The 15,805-nt window shown below is 33.9% G+C and overlaps 1 long non-coding RNA gene across 1 annotated transcript in view; it reads left to right on the top strand.

The window, feature by feature from the left end:
- Window positions 1–15,805, top strand: part of LOC139077829 (uncharacterized) — a 40,696-nt gene that overhangs the window by 1,275 nt on the left and 23,616 nt on the right. The window contains exon 2 of the long non-coding RNA XR_011530362.1: window positions 2,070–2,160. This is a non-coding gene — a long non-coding RNA (uncharacterized lncRNA). The remainder of the gene's footprint in view (window positions 1–2,069; window positions 2,161–15,805) is intronic.

Below are 15,805 nucleotides of genomic sequence, written 5' to 3'. Positions count from 1 at the left end.
GGTGCAGTCTCAGCTCGCGGCTGGAGGGACCGCTGTGCAGCCCCGGGGTCTCGGTGGAGCTCGCGGCGTGGGCGCTCGCTAGTCCGGGCTCCGCAGGGCGCGGCGATGCACCCGGCCCTCTGCGAGCACGTCCGCCGGGAGGGGGGCATTTCCCACGAGGGGAATCCCATTGATGCGAGTTTGCAGCGTGGAGGATGCTTCCCCTCCAGCCGCCGCGGAAACCGTAGTCAAAACCGAGACAAACAAGGAGGAGACCGGGATGCGGCCGGCGGGCCACCTGCTGAAACCATCCTGCATGATTCTTCTGCGTGCTTTCAGTCCCTGAGATAGACAGTCCCCCTTCCTTATTCATCAATTAAAACGATTTTTATTTAAAAAGAAACATAAAAACTCCCCGCACAGTTTTAATGTAACTCAAATCCCTTCTAAAGTCGCTTTGCTCCAACCAAGTTAACACGGAACAAAGTTTTCCACCCTCGCTCTGACCGCCGTGCTAAGCAGCTTTGCACTTGATGTTCAAAGCCACACTCAGCCAGGAGGGCTTCTCTGAGTGGCAGTGCTTGGGTAGAAGTTTTGTTTTTGACCGCCTGGCGCAGGAGGGGACAAGGGATGGAGAATAGGCAGTGCAGGGTGGTCGTCCCGGGCAGTGGGTGGGATTGTTCCCGCGCACGCGCGGGCGCCGGGAGGCCCAGGGAGAGGGTTTCCTCTCTGCCTGGAACCGAGGAGAGGTTTGCTGAAGGCTGTGTCCGGGTTTTCTATCTGTGTAGCTCCTAGAACAGTAGCTAATGTAGAAGTTGTGGATTAGTATTTTTCCTACATAAGCCTAACAATTATTAACTGTAGAGATTTTAATTCTAAAAACTGCTTTAGCTATTTAATATATATGTACCTGGCTCCTGAGCCAGCAACTTTGTCTTACTAGATGAACTGTAAAGAGAGGGTGAGCGGTTTGTCGCTTTTTATTCCTCAACTCTGTCTTTCTATTCTATGAGACTGGAAGTTCATTGACAGTGGAGATCTTGCCTTAACCACCTCTGTTTTCCCAGCTCCCAGTTAACGCAGTGTCCAGCACAAACAAGTGTTCAATAAATAATCGGATGAGTAAATGTCTTGGATTCCTTCTTTGTTCCAATGTTCTTTTTGATGTAAAAAAAATTTTAAAACAATATGGGAGATACTAATTGCAGTCGTTAATAATAGTGAACTACTGGAAACACTTAAATGACCAAAAGTAGGGATTATACAAATTATTGCAGCCATTAAAAATGACGTTGCAGGTCTAGTATATTTACAGGAAATAATGCTCATGACATTAAATCAACTCTTTTTTATAAACGTTCAAAATATGTATCAAATTAGAAGTATACTTTGTAAAATATTTTACATATCTGTGTACGTAGAAAAAAGTCTGAGAAAACATACATCAAAATGTTAACTAATTTTCTTCCGTTCAGTGGTGGAATTACGCATACGGTTTTTGTTCTTGTTTGTTTGTCTGTACTTTAAATGTCCTGGAATTAATATATATATATCGGTTGTAAAATAAGTAAAAGTTTAAAAAGAAAAATAAAAGCAGCATGGAGTAGCATCATTATGAAAATAAAAGAGGAACACTGCTTCCTTAGAGTTCTACCCTGTCTGTATATTCCGGATCCTTTTCTATTAGGTCTGCAATCAGCTGTCTGCTGGTGATACTGCACTTAGATTCCGGATGCAACATAATTAACACTTTTTAAAAAATGTCTCCTGACATTACTAGTAGTAATTTTAATAACAACAAACTTGCTCCCTTTTTTGTGGCTTTTAAGTCTTGGTGCAAATTATTTATTCTAGTTACAGCCTAAGACAAAAATCACAAAACGAAGTCTGGCTAGGATGGTAAAAATTTTGGATTCCATCCCTCTATGTATCACATTCCCCCACTTTAGAAAAGTAAAAATCTATCAGTGGAAATTCTACCAGATTCTTTGTTCAAATTTTCAACCAACCCTTTCTATACTATTTTTTTATCCTTATCTGTTCTAAATGAACTCCTTCCTAGTAAAATTTAACTTCATTTTCTCTTTCAGTCTTTCATGGAAGTGAGTACAACTGATCCACTTTTAATTTACTTGGGGGTACATGAGAGCCTGAAGCTAACAGCCTTTCATCTTTATAACTGTAAGTTCCTATTTAGAGATCATTATTCACTTAACTCTGTCTCTTCCGGGAGAAAAAAGACATCTTTCTCCAATTCTACAATGAAACTAGTTTTTCCTCTGTTACTATGTCAGTCATTTGAGTGGCTGTGTTCTCCACATTTGTTCTTAAGGTGAAAAACATTCTTGGGAAAAAGAACAAGTTCTTAGTGTTTGCAAATGACACTTAACTAGGAAGCAGGAGTTTAGGTAAATTTTAGTAAGGAATACATTTCATAACACTGTGTTTGCTTTGTAAACACTACATGAGTGACCCTAGTCAGCTTATTTGTTAAACTTCTAAGTTATCTTCTATATATGCCAATAGCTAGCCATTCCTCTTTTCGAAACTTGTTTTTCTTCCTTATTTATTTTAGCACGCCTCTATGTCTTACTCATTTTGTTTACTTCTTACTACTTCTTCAATTTTCCCAGGTCATTTTGATTCTAATCTGGTCATTGAGAATGTGACTTCCTCTTTTTAGTTTTCATTTCCCAAATAGGTTTCATTTGCTGTGTGAATGAATGTTTTTTCTCATAGTTTTAGTCATTGATAAAAAATGTTATATGAGATTGGGTCCAGGACCACACGTCTAAGAGATGACTGCTCCATTCCAAAGATACAATGACTCCATGAATAGTCACTGAGTTCTATTTTCTATCCTGTTGCACACAGTTAGTAATTCTAGTTTATAAACAAAATATTATCAGTTTCAGATACAGTAGTAATGTTGAACAGAAACAAAGTCTTGCCAAAAATCTTAGTTCCCTTTATCTATCTGCCTGGTTACATAGGCCGTGTGAAGACAAAGCAAGTCGAAAACCGCAAGATTTGGTCAGTCTATTTTTTGGCAATTTCTCTTCATAGTTAAACCACACGTTTAACATCCAGATAAAGGCCATTAAGATGACAGGCAATGAATGAAATGAAACAAATACTGTACAGAGCTGATTATGAGGATTCAGCCTTGGTCACAGCAGGAAGGAGTCTCTTAGTATTGTTCCTTTAAATTTTAATCTCTATCCCAAATCTCATGTAAATTTTATTTTTAAAAATTCTACAAGGTATAAAGGCCCTCTATCAAAACAGTTTTAAAATGAAGTATAAGCCTATGTTTGTACAAAAAGAAGATCCATATACTCATAAAAGAAAATCTAGAAGGGGATGCACTGAAATTCCGGCAGTGATTTATCTCTGGTTGGTGGAATTTTGAGTGATTTTTATCTTTCTTTTTCTCATTCTAACTGTTCTAAAACAAATTTTTACTTGTGAAAATTTTTTAAAAAAAAAACATTTTAGAGAAATTTTGTTGGCTATCCTAAAGCACAATGATAAACATCGGATTATGATAATTTGTTATGCAGTAGAGCTATCAAAATTATTTTTGTGTATCTCATCATCAAAAAAAGAACATTCATGTGTATACTCCAATACAAGTGCATTTTCTTTTTTATTAAATAAAACATAAAGATGAAATAAAAATGGTTAAAAGTAATTGAAAGTAACTTTTAATGTGCTTTACTAATGCTACAAATAAAAGCAATGTGGCTGAATACACTTCATTATTTTTAAAATTTCTTATTAAATATTTTGTGATACAGCAATTCAAAAGTTCACTTCTAAGACAAATTTATTTGAATGTTGCGTTTTGGTAACTGAAACCTCCCAAAATACAAAGTTAAAAATAACTACTCTATTGAGTAAGAACTACTCTATTGGCTGCAGTTTCTAAATCAATCAACAACACTCGTTTTTAAATTCCATCCATCAGTTATACAAAGGTTTTTTTATGTAATTTGGCTAATAAATATCCATCTTCCCTAATGTCAATCCATTTTCATAGCAAACTGGAAGGCATAACATTTATAAATTTTTAACAGATGGTTTCAAACCTCTTCATCTGCAAGATTTTAAGCAGGTTAGAAAACTCTGTTTCATGATTTTTAAGCATGTAGATATAAAAATGTATGTAAGTGACACATTTATATTTTTAATTGTTTTCAGGAAAAAAACCACAAAACTGTGGAAATATTTCCAAGTATCTGTTTTCTAAATGCCCTCCTCCTAAGCACAAATTTCTTTTGAAAAGTAGTAACTTTCTTAGCTATCATTATTACATTCACCTTGAAGGGAAAGATTAGATTTAATATTTTTTTAAATATCTGATAGATAACATGCTACTAGAAGCCACTAGTCATTATGAAAAACAGTTTGCCACTAAATAAATATCAAACATCAGCATGGTACAAAAGATTTTCATAGTCACTCCCCTTCTCATTTCAAAATGTGTGAAAATTAAACTGTATTTTAAAGGTCTTTATTATATGAAATTATCACATGTAGTACTATCTCTATTCTTATGTGAATCTCTTTTAAAATTTTATTTACAGCAACTGCTTCATCGATTTTTCATAAAACATTGCTTTTATTAAGGAATTTGTATATCGATGAGGATTCATTTCTTTGGTACATCTTAATTTGGTGACACAGAAAAAGAATAATTATTTGTGTATTTTATTGTGAGCATAATTTAGCAAACAACACAAGCTGAGACAAGTGTAGATGCATTTATGCTTCTATCCAACTGCACAGCAAAGCTTTCCTAATGCCTATTTGTTCAAATACCTATGTCTTCAAATCTTCAGGGCTTTTTTCCTTTTTGTGTCTTGGTTGACCAATGGGACTGCATTTTAATTTTGTCTACAAATTGTTTGTGAATTTTTTTCAGCCATTTTTTTCTGTGGCAGGAAATGCCGGTACATTCTTCACTGATATGTACCTTTTTGTCTGTTGTTACAAAGAAGTCTCTCTTTTTGCAAGGTAATGGATCCAATACTGCGCAACTTCTAACATCACTAAAACATATAGAAAATTATCTTCATATTCTGAATGCTTATTTTTAAATATCTTGCTAATCAGATAGTTTTATACTGTCATTAGCTAATATCTCAAGGAACAATATACACTTAAAAGTTAAGGAATAGTAAAGGATAATGTACATAAATTAATATTTCACATAATCTTAATTTCAATTTTTAAAAATTTTGGCTGACATTGTGACATCTGATTACTTTATCATTGCTTTTTCCTTGTAATGATGTTGATGAAAGTGCTAATATCAGGAGTAGAAGTATCTGATCCTCTATATTTTAAAACCATGTGCTTGTGCTTTCATTATTTATGTTACATACATGCAATTTCTTTGCAAGATTCTTTTGAAGCCATGTGTCCATTTTGTGAAGGATAGTTTAAAATATATTCCTTAAAACCACTTACCTGCACGTAATATATGGCCATATGCCCAAGTGGAAAGGATTCCTGGGGGAATGTTGTGAACTCCTCTGAGATCCAGAACTCCCAGTCTTCCCTTATGATACCTTATACGATTGATGCCAATTTAACCTACTGACCAAATGAGAGCTCCATTTTCGATCTATATAATAAATATCAATACCTTAATTTTTCTTTCTTTTCTTTTATATGGCTAAAAAACTCCAAACTCCTTCACGAAAAAACATAAACACAAAACAGCATACTAAAATTAGAGGAACAAGGAGCAAGTGGAAAACTGGAAAAGCAGAGCTGTCTAGAGGGCAAGTGCCAATTGCACACCTGAGATTGGAAGACTGAGCCACCACCAGAAGGTAGAAAAGCAGAACACTAGACTTCTGCATTAAGCTCAGAATCCTAGAAGTGGACCAAAGTGGACCCAAGTTGGTAGCACCCCCTGGCTTCCAGCAGTAGTAATTACAAATCCTTTCTGGAGAAAAGTCTGTGGTACAGCATCTCCTAGGCTCTTCACGAAGTAAGATAAAACAAATAAAAGCTCATGTTCAAAGATCGTCAAACTCATAGGAAAAAGTCATCATAAGTAAGAACAAGTAGAAATAAAAATCAACCATATATCCTATGGACTTCAGATATTGGTGATCAGAAACAGAATATAAAGGAGCTATATTTGAAATGATTTTTTGAAATGATGAATTCTTCATTCCATCCATAATGAAGAATGGGTATTGGATTACTTTCCAACAATAAACAACTATTAATATAGACAAAATACATGAACAACTGTTTTTAGGCATTGGACAATAGATAGTGTGGCACTATGACCTTGAGATAAAAGAAACAAACAAGGTGAGCTCCACATTCTCTTTGGCTTTTTGCCTGGGGACACTTTAAAATACAACACAAAGCAGAGAACAGCCGTCTCACCAAATAGAGGAAAGAAAGACTGAAGTTCAAAGATACTGAGGCAATTGAGATTAGAAGGGCAGAATACCAGAGAGGAGGAAACTGAACAGAGTAGGAGCTCCAGAAATCTGTACATGAATCCTCTTGATTGCTTAGCTGAATTTTAAGCTGCACAAGTACAGAGTGAGACTCTGTGAGGCCTGGCAGAGAATAGCCCCTGAGAACTCTGAAATGAGTGGAGATTTGAGAGGTTGGAAATTGCTGAAAGACATTAAAGTTCCAACCAGCAAGTAAAGAGACTTTGGTGAACACTCTGAGAATTCAGTTAAGACCCACAAAAGGCTATAATTTAGGGAAAAGGTTGCATGGAGACCCAAAAAGGGAAAAACCTACACTAGCCCTAAAATAAAGGCTACTATAGACACATCCAAACAAAACCTAAAATCAAGTCTCAATATGATCAAATGATCTGCCAATAAATTAACTAATGAATAGGAAAAAAAAAACCCACAAAACTCATTTTAAAAAACCCAATATCCCAACTTTCAAACACATAGCATTTACAAGGTTCAGCACATAATACAAATTTTATTAGATGTGAGAAATCAGGAAAATGTCATTCACCATCATGAGAAAAAATAATCAATGAAAACAGACGTATTTTAGAATTAGTCAAAATTTATAAATATGGTTGAAGATTTAAAAGAAAAGTTGAACATAATGAGTGAACAGATGGAGGCTCTGACTAGAGAAATGTATACTGTAAAAAAGAACCAAGTGAAAATTCAAAAGTAAAAAATACAATATCAAAAATATAAAAATCTACTAGATGATGATCCACTGGACACTAAAAAAAGAAAAGAATCAGTGAATTTAAAGACAGATCAATAACAAGATTAGGTTTTAAAAAGACTAAAAAAAAAGGAAAAAAACAAAAGAGCCTCAGTGATTCATTAAAAAAATCAAAAAAAGTCTGAAATATATGTAATTGGAGTCCCAAGAAAAGTGGAGAGAGAGATTAGGGCAGAAAAAGTAGTTGAAGAAATAATGGCTGAGATGTTCCAAATTTGATGAAAACTATCAAAACAAAGATCCAAAAAGCTGAAAAAATCACAAGCAAGACAAACACAAAGAAAACCATTCCCGGGCATATAACAGGCAAATTGCTAAATATCAAAGATAAAGAGAAACATGTTAAAAGTGATCAGAGAAAAGAATAAAAGGCAAATTAGCTACAGGTAACAACAGTAATTACTGAGGACTTCTAGTCAGAAACAATGCAAGCCCGAATTCAATTAAGTGACATCTTTAAAGTGAAAAAAGGAAAGAAATATCTATAATCCAGAATTATATGTCTAGTGAAGTCAATTATCAAAAATAAAAATGAAATAAACACATTTTCAGATTAAAATTTCTTTTAAAGAATTTGTCATGAACAGGTGTGTTTTCACATAGATATTAAAGGAAGTTCTAGAGACTGAAGGGAAATAATACCAGATGGAAATTCAGGGCTACATGAAGGGACAAAAAAAATGCAGAAAATGGTTAATATCTGCATGTAAATATAAAAGGTAAATAAAAAAGATGCTTTTTAAAAAGTTAATTTCTCATTTAAAGCAAAGGCAATACAATGTATCGTGGCTTTAAATTGTAGAAGTATAATGTATAACAAAATTTGAATGTTATAATGTTCTGATGTTATATATGAAGGGGTACAATATTATTTCAAGGTACGCAATGATTAATTAAGAAGATATACTATGCAAATAGCTGCATAGAAGATTTCTGCCTCCTGTATCAATTATCACATTAAAAGGAAGTGAATTATACACTTCCTAGTTTCAAAACTCACTACAGCAAACAAGCAGCAAAAACTAATAGAATTGCAAGGAAAAAGAGACAAATACACAACCATAGTTGAAAACTTTATCTTTTCTCAGTAATCCATAGAACAAATTAAGAGAACATCAGTGAGGATGTAGAAGACCTGAACCGCTTTATCTCTTTTCGACATTTATAGAGCAATCCACTCAACAACACCAGAACATCCATTCTTTTCCAGTGCAAGTGAAATATTCACCAAGATAGACCATAGTCTAGGCCATAAAACAGATTTTAACAAATTTGAAAACTTAAAATCGTGTAAAGCATGTTCTTGGACAAAATTAAACTAGGAATCAATAACACAAAACGTCGAGAAAGTTCCAAAATATTTAGAAATTAAACAGCACACTGCTAAATATCCCATAGGAAAAAGTAGGTTAAAGGATAAATTAAAATACAACATACCAAATTTTTGGTGTGGAGTGAGAGCAGAGAAATTAATAGCGTTAAATGCTTATATTAAAAAAGGAAGGTCTCAAATCAATGGTTTAAGCTTCTATCTTTAGAAAACGGGGGAAAACCAGTACATTAAACCCAAAGCAAGTAAAGGGAAATCAATAAAACAGATATGTGCAGAAATTAATCAGAACAGGAAAACAGAGAAAAACAATGGAATCAAAAGCTGTTTCTTTGAAATAATCAACTGATAACACTTCAGCCTGACTGATCAAAAATAAAGAGAGGAACCACAAATCACAAATATCAAAAGTGCAAGATGGGACATTACTATAAAAGCTGCAGATATTAAAAGGATTCAAAGGCAATATTAACAACTTAATGCCAATGAATTTGACCTTAGATGAAAAGGATTAATTCCTTGAAAGATACAAAATACTAAAGCTTATTCAAAAATTATTTTGTAGGTATTAACAAAATGATTCTAAAGTTTATATGGAAAGGCAGAAAACCTAGAGTAGCCAACATAATACTTAAGAAGAACAAGGTTGGAGGACCCACACTATCTAATTTCAAGGTTTACTATGAAGCTACAGTGAAGACAGGGTACTTATAGAGAGAGGATAGACATATAAATTAATTGAAAAGAAATAACAAGCTCAGATATCTGTATGTACATCTATATCTGTATCTTCAATTAATTTTTCACAAAGGGACAAAGGTAATTCAATATAGAAAGGATAGTCTTTTCAACAAATGATGTTGGATCAATTAGATATCCACATACAAAATAACCTTAATCTATACCTCACATTCTATATAAATATTAACTCAAAATAGATCATAGACCTAAATATAAAACCACAAAACCTCTAGAAGAAAACAGGAGAAAATCTTTGTGATCTTGGGTGAGGCAAAGCTTTCTTAGATATGACACCAGAAGCGTGGTCAATATGAGAAAAACATCAATAGATTGGACTTCCTCAAAAGGAAGAACTTCTGGCCTTAGAAAGACAATTTCAAGATAATAAAAAAATCTACAGACTGTGAGAAAATGTTTTCTTTTTTAAATGGAGGTATAATTGACAAATAAAAGGATTTCTACATCAAGTTAATTAACACATCCTTCACCTCACATTTTCATCTTTTTTGTTGCTGTTGTTGAGAACACTTAAGTTCTACTCTCTTAGCAAATTCAATTATATAATACAGTATTATCAACTGTAGTCATCATGTTATACAGTACACCCTGAGACATTATTTCTTTTGTAACTGAAAGATTATAATCTTTACCAACCTCTCTCTATTTCCTCCAACCCCTGGCAACCACCAATCTCCTCCCTGTTTCTATGAGGTTTTTTTTAGATTCCCACATGTAAGTGAGATCATGCAGTATTTGTCTTTTCTGTCTGGCTTATTTCACTTAGCATAATGCTCTCCAGGTTCATCCAAATTGTTGCAATAGCAAGATTTCCTTCCTTTTTAAGGCTGAATAATATTCCACTGTATATATATGCCCCATCTTCTTTATCCATTTACCCATCAATGGATGCTTAGGTTGTTTCCATACCTTGGCTATTGTGAATAATGCTGCAATGAACATGAGAATGCAGATATTTCTTCAAGATAACAATTTTGTTTCCTTTGAATATATATCCAGAAGTAGAATTGCTGGATCATATGATAGTTTTATTAGTAATTTCTTGAGAACCTCCATATTGTTTTCCATAGTGGCTGTGCCAGTTTACATTCCTATCAATAGTGTACAAGCTTCCATTTTTCTCTTTATCCTTGCCAGCTAACATCCATTGACAGTTTTCCTCTTCTTTTTTTTTTTTTTTTTTTTTGCTTGAGGAATATGAACCCTAAGCTGACATCTTCCCCTACTTTGTATGTGGGATGCATCCACAGCATGGCTGACAAGTGGAGTAGGTCTGCACCCAGGATCTGAACCCACAATCCCTGGTCACTGAAACAGAGGTGCTCAGAACTTTAACCATCCGGCCATGGGGCTGGCCCTGTCTCTTGTCTTGTTGATAATAGATATACTAACAGGTGTGAGATGATATCTCATTGTGGTTTTGATTTACATTTCCCTGATGATTAGTGATGCTGAGTTTCTTTTAATGTACTTGTTGGCCATTTGTACGTCTTCTTAGAAAAAGTGTCTCTTCGAGTCCTTTGCCCATTTTTAAATTGGATTATTTGTTAGTTTGCTATTGAGTAGTATGAGTTCCTTGTACATTTTGGATAGTAACTCCTTATTGGATACAGTTTGTAAATATTTTCTCCCATACCATAGGCTACCTTTTTATTTTGTTGATGGTTTCCTTTGCTGTACAGAAGCGTTTTAGTTTGATGTAGTCCTAATTCTTTATTTTTGCTTTTGTTGCCTTTCCTTTTGGTGTCAAATCCAAAAAATCATTGCTGGCACCAATGTCAAGGAACTTACTCTATATGTTTTCTTCTAGGATTTTTATGGTTTCGGGACTTAAACTTAAGTCTTGAATCCATTTTGAGTTAGCTTATGTCCAGTTTCATTCTTTTGCAAGTGGATATCCAGTTTTCCCAACATCGTTTATTGAAGAGGCTGTCCTTTTCTCATTGTATATTCTTGGCTCCTCTGTTGCAAATTGATTGACCATATATACATAGGTTTAGATATGAGCTCTCTATTCTGTTCTGTTGATCTGTGTGTTTGTTTTTATGCCAATATCATGCTGCTTTGCTGACTACAGCTTTGCAAGATAGTTTAAGTAAGGAAGTGTGATACCTCTAGCTTTCTTCTTTCTCAAGGTTGCTTTGGCTATTCAGGATCTTTTGTGGTTCCTTACAACTTTGAGCACTGTTCTTTCCATTTCTATGAAAAATGCTTGTGAAATTTGAGGGATTGCATTGAATTTGTAGATTGCCTTGGGTTGTATGGACATTTTAACAATATTAATTCTTCTAATCCAGGAGCACAGAATATCTTTCCATTTATTTGTGTGTTCTTCAATTTCTTTCATCATTGTTTTCACAGATCTTTCACTTTCTTAGTTAAATTTATTCCTAAATATTTTATTCTTTTTGACACTATTGTAAATGGGATTATTTTCTTAATTTTTCTTTCAAATGGTTTGTTGTTAGTGTATAGAAATGCAACTGACTTTTGTGTATTGCTTTTGTGTCCTCAACTTCACTGAATTAAGAATTTAATTTAAGAATTAAATTTAAGAAGCCAGACTTAAAAGACTTGCCGCTCTGTGGTTTCATTTATGTCACATTTTGAAAAAGGCAAAATTGTAGTGACAGAAAAGAGATCAGTAGTTGCCAGGATCTGGGGTTCAGGAGAGAATTTGACTACAACATGGCACATGGAAATATTTAGGAGTGATGGAATGGTTCTGTTTTTTGTTTATAGTGGTGATTATGTGACTGTATGTGTTTGTTAAATTTACAGAACTGTATACTAAAAGGTTGAATTTACCTGTATAAAATTTATATCTTAATTTAAAAAAATGGAAATAAAAAAATCATTATTCCAAGGGTTAGAAAATATATGGGGTGTAGTATAAGAAGTTCTAATGTACTTTAGTAGGATTCTCAGAGGGAAAGAATTAAGAGAATAAAACAGATGCAATATTTGAAGAGATGATGGCTTACATTTTCTAGGATTTATGAAAGACACAAATTAACAAATGTGGGAGGGATAATGTATACCAATCAGGATAAATAAAATGAAATCCACACCTAGACACTATAGTGAAAGTGCAGAACACCAAAGACAAAGAGATTTTACAAGCAGTTGCAGAAGAAAGACAATTAACCTATGGGAACTACAATTAGGTGATTGTAGTCTTCTTAGCAGAAATAATAGGTGCTGGAAAATGATCTTTAAAGTGGTAAACGAATATAACTGTGAACCAAAATTTCTATACCTAAAAAAATTATCTTTAAATAATATGGAAAAATAAAGATATTTCTAGATAATCAAAAAAGGGAAGCATTTACCACCAAAAGACTTGACTATAGGAGCTTTTGTTAAATGCATTTCAAGAAGAAGAAAACAGTCTTGGAAAGGTAGTCTGAGATATAAGAAACAATGATAAGTAAAGAAATTGGTAAATTATATAGATAAATTTAAACAAAAATAGTCAGCCTTTAATAATAATATTTTATTATTGGGGATTAAAAATGAAACAAAGAAAATACTGGATGACAATAGCTTGTTATTTAGGAGTGGGTGATCTTAATTAAACTGTTGTAAAGCTCCTATATGTTTGAGGGAGGGGTTAAGTAATTGATCAACTTTAGACTTTGTGGAGAATGCAGAAAAAATATGAGAATAACCATTCAAAGAGAGCAATAGAGTAGAGAACACACACATGAGTAGAGTGGGGGGTTGGAGGGGCAAACTAAGAAAACTAGCAGCAGAAGGAATAAATTAGTCTCCCAAAAAAAACAAGAAGGACGACAAGAAAGCATAGAAAGAAACCTGACAAATAGAAAGAACAATGCAAGATACGAAACAAATCTAAATATGTGTACATGGATGTAATGCTTTCCCTAATTGTGAGTTTACCAGTTAAAAGGTAGAAATTGTTAGAGTAGTTTAAAAAAATCCAACTATATGCTGTTTACTAGAGATACAGTAAAATAAAAAAAGTGGAAAATTAAAAGATGAAAATTGTATGTAAGATGAAAAAAAGCTGGAGTATCTGTACTAATATCAGAGAAAATAGGGTAAGAAAAAAAGCATAATTAGTGATTGAAAATGTCCCAACATAATGACAACAGGCTCAATTGCACGGCAGATTTAAAATTATAAATTCATATATATTTAATAAAAGAGTCTCAATATATAAAACAAATAGATGGAGAAATTCACTACCTGGTCATTGTAGTAGGAGATTCCAACACGCTTCTTTAATTATTGTTAGTTTAGACAGACTCCTCTCCTGAGGAATGCTGTTAAAACTTGATTTTCTTACAAAGAGACATATCAAAAAGAGCAAATACAGAAGAGAAAGTAAGGAGGCTTCCCTAGAAAAGGGCTTCAAAAGGATGGCTTGCTTAAGTTTTTATTCACTTTCAGTGCAGACATGCTATCTGTCAATCAGGAGAAGGAGTCCTGGGACCATGGCTCAGCCACCTTTAAAAACAAAGGTTACATGTTTTCCACAAACATGGAAAGAGGTTCCCTGTTTTCAAAAGAAGGAGAAAGCATTACGTGATTGGTGCCAGTGGTTTTCAGATGCTATTTTAGACTTTTCCTGAAGATCCCACTGTAATGTATACTCATAAGGATCTTTTGTGGAAGAAAGCAATTTGTAAGTGTAATAAATTTTCCAGTGACTGAAGTATCTGTTTCCATTCTTCTGCAGTACACTTTTTCCAGATACACTGGGGAAACTGAGTTAGTTACCAGAAGGTCACTTGGTCAACATGGAATCAGAGGTTTTTTTTAAAAGAAGATATTGCCACTTTATGTTTTCACAAATTGTGTCTAATATTCTGCATTAACTTTTCTGAACTTACTTTGTAATTTCTAATTTGTGTTCTTACTTTTCTCTTATTAAATCCTTACTATAGTGTTCTGATGAATGGTAATTAATTTTTTTAATTTACTGACATGAGAGTTTAAAAATTATTATGGATACTCTTTTGTAGTGTATTGAAGATATTGAATTCTTTAAATTTTCTGGAGAACATGCTCAGAGACTTGAAATTATCTGGCCAAATAGCAAGCAATGCTCAGCATGAATATAGTGGAAATAAACATTGTTGTGTGGTCCTAGGAGTGAGTTTTATAACAGATCCATGCATAGGCGGAACCTTGGCATATGATAGAGCGTCGGTCTTGCATATAATTGGAGAGCGTTGGATCAGTCAATAAATGGCCTGGAGGAACTGCTTATCTGGGGGAAAAAATGTCCACATTTCCAGGTTCGTTCAAAGAATTTAAAGTGGAAAGCAAAACTTTAAAACTTTTGGAAAAAAGTTAGAATATCTTCATGAACAGTTAAAGGTGAGAGTTTCTTAAAGAAGACACAATAAAATGTTTGGCAATATCTATTCAAGTGGAGGATGCACATATCCTACCATTTAGCAATTCCACTCCTGGGTATGTACCATAAAAAAACTCTGACAGGAACGTCCATAGTAGCATTGTTTGTGATAGCATAAACTGGGAACGCTCTAACATGGTCTTCAGTAGAAAAATATAAATATCTGTGGTTTGTTCATCCAATAGACTGCTATCCCCTTCCAAAACATACAGAGGAGTGACAAAAGCAGGTTGCAGAAAAGTCCATAGAATATGATATGAGTTACATCATTTTAAGAAATAAAAAGTAACACGTGAAAAATTTTGTAAGATACATACATATGTATGGAAAGTATAAAGAAATGCATATGAATGATAAACACTAAAATCAGGTACTGATTTTCTCTGAGAAAGAGGGAAGGTATGTGTAAAATGTAATTGGGATGAAGCACACAAGGATCTTGAAATGTATTTATAATATTTTATTTATTGATAAAATTAAATTTTTAAAAAAGATTTTATTTTTCCTTTTTCTCCCCAAGGCCCCCCAGTACATTGTTGTATATTTTTAGTTGTGGGTCCTTATAGTTGTGGCATGTGGGATGCCACCTCAGCATGGCCTGATGAGCAGCGCCACGTCCGCGCCCAGGATTCGAACCGGCGAAACCCTGGGCCACCAAAGCGGAGTGTGGAAACTTAACCACTCCGCCATGGGGCTGGCCCCCTAATGATAAAATTAATTTTTAAAAAGTGACTGAGGGAGAGATGGAAAACTTACACAATTGTTATAAACTTAAAAATTAAATATTTGATGAAATTTGTCTTTAGATACTAAAAAAGGTTAGAGGCAATTTATGATGAACAAGAAACTGTCATTAACTTATGGTCACAGTTTAATTTCACAGAGTATTCTCCTGCTTGTTCACCCACCTTATGCATCAGAAAAGGCTCTAAATGATTTTAGCCTGTTTGTAAAAATCAAATCCGCTTTCAAAGTATAAACATTTATTATCTTTTGATGACAAATATTTTAAAAATAAATTTTTCCTAAGTTCTAAAAGCAAACTTGAAGGTGGAATTCTTCTTCTTTTGGCGTAATAATAAACCTTAATTTCATACTAACCA

The sequence above is a fragment of the Equus przewalskii genome, chromosome 20, assembly GCF_037783145.1.
Source record: "Equus przewalskii isolate Varuska chromosome 20, EquPr2, whole genome shotgun sequence".
Lineage (NCBI taxonomy): Eukaryota > Metazoa > Chordata > Mammalia > Perissodactyla > Equidae > Equus > Equus przewalskii.
The sequence above is the reverse complement of the archived record's forward strand: the minus strand, read 5'-3'. Positions and strand labels throughout refer to the sequence as shown.